This window comes from Xyrauchen texanus, chromosome 6 (genome assembly GCF_025860055.1).
Source record: "Xyrauchen texanus isolate HMW12.3.18 chromosome 6, RBS_HiC_50CHRs, whole genome shotgun sequence".
NCBI classification, from domain to species: Eukaryota; Metazoa; Chordata; class Actinopteri; order Cypriniformes; family Catostomidae; genus Xyrauchen; species Xyrauchen texanus.
This window is the reverse complement of record NC_068281.1, coordinates 40,147,784-40,154,006: the sequence shown is the minus strand read 5'-3', so window position 1 is coordinate 40,154,006 and position 6,223 is coordinate 40,147,784.

The window sequence follows — 6,223 nt, the reverse complement described above, 5'->3', positions numbered from 1 at the left end:
TATGGCAAAGAGAATATGTGAAGCTTACCGGAAGCGATGGTTTATAGTTAAAAAGTAAAAATCGACCATGTTGCATAATAAGACATTAATTTAACCACTGGAGTCATATAGATGACATTTATGCTCACTGTCTATAATTTTTGGAGCTTCAAAAGTCGTTTCACCATTCACTTGAGTTTAAGGACCTACTAAGCAAAAATATTTGTCTATTTTCTTCAAATGTGTTCTGGTGAAGAAAGAAAGTCATACACACCTGGGATACAATGAGGGTGAGTAAATGATGAGAGCATTTCATTTTTTTTGGTGAACTATTCCTTTAACTTGAATTGAATGGGAAATATTCCTTTAATGCACACTATTAGGTTGCTGTGGTGGCAACAAATCTTATTTACTCAAGGGGGCGATAGAGTTACCTTCAATGTCTGTGCCATTAAACCAGATAGCTAAACTTGTTAACAGTACCTAACTTTAACTAGCATGCTCAGCAAGATTCTCTGATAACTGTTTCACCGCCATGACAGTAATTGATCTGAAAGTGAAAACTGACCATAGAAGAAGACAGATTATGGTAATGTGCCCCAACATTGATAATGCAATGCATACTTGTATTGTGTTATGAATTACAGTCTGACTTATGTATAGAAGGCACCAAAACACTAAATCAAGTATTCATGTTCACTACTGTAGATATGTTTTGGGCCAAATAAATATATCTAAGCATCGGTCTGGTGGAATTAACCCTAAACCAGTGTTTTATACATGACTTCTTTAAGACAGACGAGCCAACTAGTCAAATAACCCACCAACTAGTCAATTTTGAAAATATTTAGTTTTTAACATCCCTTGCATACAATAAAATGGTAGCTTCATAATGTGGTGCAATTGTTCTACCTACTTATCACTTTGATGTAAAATATGATTGAGATGGAATCAGTAAATTGAGAGGAGGCATGACATTCATATATAATACAATCCTTAGTCACCGCTCTTTTCATTATGCCAACGTAGGCTGGGTTATTAGTACCAACAACGTAATCCCTAGATCTTAACATTAGCATGACATTTACCTGGGTGTTTCTTCATTATCTTCCCTTAAAGCCCTCAAAGGCAGTGGAGAACACCTTGCCAGTCAAGCTGTCGAGATGTATAGGCTGTAACCAATATGCTGGTGATGTATTCTCACCACAACCTCTCACCAGCATTATCACAATAGAAAAAATGGAGGATCAGAGCCCAGAAATGTCAGATTCCTTGAAAAAGCATCGAAAATGCAAGAGTAAAGAGCAGATTGGAATAACAACTCTCCTGACTCATCAATACATTTGAATGAATTGACAGGGGTATTGTACGGTAAATCAAGTGCTGACTGAGGTCCTTTGATCCATAAGTAAAAACATTTGCTTGAGCTTTCCAACTAGACTGGCACAGCAACATTGACACAATTAATGATGTAACGTCGGCGTCATACTTATTATTTCTTAAAATCAATAAGAGATTGGTATAGAGTTTGGGAAACCTGTTTGAAAGTAATTATTTTTGCAATTTCATTTGGTTACACTAGTGGCGCAGAAATTACACACATCTCCTTAAAACAAATCAGAATGATTTTGTCAAACAGATCATTTGCATTTTTAAATATTGTATATTAAACTGTACATTTACAATTTTGAGCATCACCATTTATTTTCTTTTGGTTACTAACATATTGTTAGCTGTATTTTTTTTTTTTTTAGTAAGTCTCACATTGAATATTAGCTCACAGCTGCTTTTGAGCATAACTTGGCAAGCACCAAAATTGATTTGAGTTCACAATTTGCTCCTGATTATCAACATGTGCGGACCCTCTTTATAGCACCAGCCGCATAAGCTACTAATTTATGTGTTGTTGATGATTGACTTGAACACAGTCCTTATCAATTAGGACCTCAGCAAACACGTGAAATCATGTGGTCCCAATTCAAGAGTATTGACAGTGGTTTACTAGTAAGGCTAATTGAAGTGCTGCTTCCTCAAAAACTAGATTTTTACATATTTAAAGAAAATATGAGTTGCGCTGCTACCACCACCACAATGTTGAAGTGTTCTGGGTGATGTCTTGCATGTGCTATGGTGCTCTAGATGGTTGCATATTGGCTCTTAAAGGTGCGTACACACTGCCAGCGACTTTGTCGCTGCAGGTCGCCAGTGGCTGGCGGTGAAGTCGCTAGTGGGCGTTCCCACTACTGGTTGCCTAGTAACGCTTATAAATGACATTCACGGATGTAATTCCATTGCTGTTGACAGCAAATCGCTTTTCTTGACACTAAAAAAAAAACATTTTGGAGAGAAAAGACTAAATATAAATGGAATCAGTACATAAAATGCTTTATATCAAAGAGGAATGAGAAACAAGGCGTGCTGTTTGCCATAGCGGCTGTTTATCTGCGGCGAAAATGCAAATGCCGGTCTGTCTGGGTCCACAAAATCCCCGCGATCTCAGATACACCTTTCCACGCAGTATTTTTCTTAAAAATGTCCTTGTACGTGGGAAGAGACATATCATAGAGCACTGGAAAATTGCTAACAGCAAGAATTAGCCTTTCATCCATCTTTCCATTACTGCAGGAGCTGAGAGAGAGAGTGGGATCACGTGATCTCTCCCGTCTTCTCTCCTATTGGCTGTCACTTCTGTTAGTCGCTGTTCATTTGAACTTGAACTTGTCTCAACTTTGTCGCGCCGCTGGACATGCCCACATCTAGTCGCCAATGGTCGCGACAGCTCGTGTCGCCGGAAGTCGCTGTGCTCTTATTGAAAATGAATGGGATGGAGTCGCTGTCGCGCGCGATGTCGCTGGCAGTGTGTACGCACCTTAAGAGTTCACCCCAAGTCTCTATGAGCTCGTCTACATGCACGCCAATACTCTGATAGCTTCCAAAGATCGAATTATTTCCAAAATCAGACAAAACAAGAAAACTGCTTTTATAGGAGATTTGAAATAATCATGTTATTCTCTGCTTTTGACCTCAAAACGTGAAGAGGCTTGCTTACAACATTTCCATACTTTAGATAAACAGGAAAGAAGCTGGTAAAGGTGTTTACATGCTTCTTGAAATCGGCGTAATGGGCAAAAGAGTACCCTTGATAATTGGTCGATAAATTATTGGATTATTCTCTTCTTTTAACATCAAAATGTAAACAATGATGCACACAAAACTTTTGCACATTGGATATGTTATTATAACACCAGTAAAAATGTTTACATGCAACACCATTTACATTTACATTTACATTTACATTTATGCATTTGGCAGAGGCTTTTATCCAAAGCGACTTACAGTGCACTTATTACAGGGACAATCCCCCCAGAGCAACCTGGAGTTAAGTGTCTTGCTCAAGGACACAATGGTGGTGGCTGTGGGGATCGAACCAGTGACCTTCTGATTACCAGTTATGTGCTTTATCCCACTACATCACCACCACTCCATTTGGCGTAATGGTGAAAAATGTGTTGATCGGTTTTTGCTTAAATAGTTTTGAACTTACCCTGATAACGGAAAACTGTTTAATCCATATACGATCTTACACATTGTCGGCTTATCAAGCATAATTGGTGTAAGAATATGCATGTGAACACACTCACTGTAAGTGAACATTTTATCATCTGGCAGGCATACTTTATACATCTGATAGCTTAGAGAGTGATTAGCATACCTCCCCTCAATAAGCATAAGTATGAGCAGTAATAGTAGTGACGCTTGCCTTAGCAAGTACAACTAACTACTATTTGATACTCTTGAATTATATTAGGAGAATATAACAAAAAGATAACAAGGAAAATGTGCCTTGTATGCAATATGATCTTTACATACTCACATACTCGTAAAATGTATTGAAACCTTAGAAATGTAAACACTTCATGTTCAGTTTGAAAGTGCTTACTTAGAAAGTTCCTCTTGTAAGATAATTGGTATTTCTGACGTGTATATGACGCACTCTGCCGAGTAGTGCAAGGGAGCTAAATTTGTTCATCCTCTGTTAGATTTGTCCTGGGAGAAAAAACAAGTAGGTGTGTGGGGTTATAAAAGAGGTGAGGATGTGCCTTACACAGTCCACCATTGTCTAGCCACACGACCATACCAGAAATAAATGCTCTGCTTTCAAGGTTGTAATTTTAGGGGAAAAAAAATTCTACTGATGTTGTCTTTACTCCTCAGTATGGGATCTGCAAACCTGAACCACACAATAGAGAACAGTTCAATGTTGAACATGAACAGTGTAAGACCCTATAAACAACCCTAACATTCTCCCCAATCTAGCAAATGTCTGTTTGCATATCGGTGTGCTACAATGAAAGAAGCTAATATTGTTGCAGTACGATGAATGCTATCGGATCTGAAATTAGTGATCCAGAATGTTCTATAGAGAATTGCCTCCATCGATTTAAGATTTTGTTTGTTGATTGGTTGGTTTTGAATTTCTTTTTTTACATTTTCGTACAAGCCACATTCTAGGATATCTTATGATTTCGCCATTTAATACGAATAATTATGAGATTACAAGACTTTTACAACTGGGTGGCAAACCCTATAATTTGTCCTGCATTTGTTGTGCTACAGTTATGAATGATATCTCAAATCATGCTGCATGTTGAGAAGAGGTTATTACTTGAGAACAGATGCTTGTCAGACTGATGATTAAACTTTCAAAAGAATTCCATAGTCTTCAAGGAGGAACCCGAGACATATAGAGAGCTATAGTTGCATTATTCTTACTTTAATATCATTAGTGTTTCATAAAAAATATGTTTAGAAATTTTTTACAAATCCTTTCCCCAAGTTTTCAGTGTTAAAATGTATGAAATCTTCGTAACTTTGGAAGACAATGTGAAAAGAAAAGCTAATTTGATGTTCCTGTGACATGAGCAAATGCTCCTTTAGACCTTGTAGGATTAGTTCTGGAACATTTCAGGTAATTACCTGAGGCTCAAGAGAACTTCAACATTGGGTGACCCTTAGTTGATTTGTCTTATCCTGAGTCGCAAGGCTTGCAGAAGGAACAAGCACTCATTACTGTTATCAGGTTTCATCTGGAACTTTCCTTCTGTTACATGCTAAGTGAGTTCATATGTGGTGCTAGCATTAGTGTCAACTAGATAAATTTGAGTCAACAGTCTACATATGTTGCTAGCATAAGGGTTAGCACATGAACGGGAGGTCCACTCTTTAACACTTAAACTTTAACAACTTATTGGAAGAATATTAAAGAATTCTAGATCAAATTAACACATTTCTGAAGAAATGGGAGCGTGCTTACCTTTGCGAAATCTTCTAAGATGCAACGCTGAGTTGTTGAGAATTTTGTGATTGCTATGGGTGTTCTGGGTTTTATATGTCTGCATCTCGAACAGTGTTAGGGAGACTATTCCATAGTTTAGGAGCCAAATATGAAAAGGATCTACCTCCTTTTGTGGATTTTGATATTCTAGGAACTATTAACAGGCCAGAATTTTGCGATCGTAATGAACATGATGGAATATAGCGTGGTAGAAGGTCACTTAAATACTGCGGAGCTAGACCATTCAAAGCTTTGAACGTAGTTAACAGAATTTTATAATTAATACAGAATTTAACAGGTAGCCAATGTAACAATGATAAAATGGAGCTAATATGATCATATTTCTTGGTTCTCGTTAGAACTCTGGCTGCTGCATTTTGAACCAATTGAAGTTTATTTATTGATCTTGCTGGACATCCTCCCAGTAATGCATTACAATAATCTAGTCTTGAGGTCATGAACGCATTAATTCGTTTTTCGGCTTCAGCAACAGAGAGCATGTGCCTTCATTTAGCAATATTTCTTAGGTGTAAGAACCCTCCCTACGGTTTGTGTTCGACGGCCAGGCATATCAGTACAAGGTCCTCCCCTTCGCCCTGTCCCTGCCCCCTCGCATCTTCACAAAGTTTGCAGAGGCAGCCCTTGCCCCGCTAAGGGAAGTGCGCATCTGCATACTCAACTACCTTGACAACTGGCTCATCCTGGCTCACTCTTGAGAGCTACTATGCTCTCACAGGGACCAGGTGCTCAGGCACCTCAGCCGTCAAGGGCCTCAGGTCAACTGGGAAAAGTGCAAGCTTGCCCCGGTTCAGAGCATCTCTTTTCTTGGCATGGAGTTAGACTCAGTCTCAATGACAGCGCGCCTCACCAATGAGCATGCTCAGTCAGTGCTCAGGTGCCTCGCTCTCT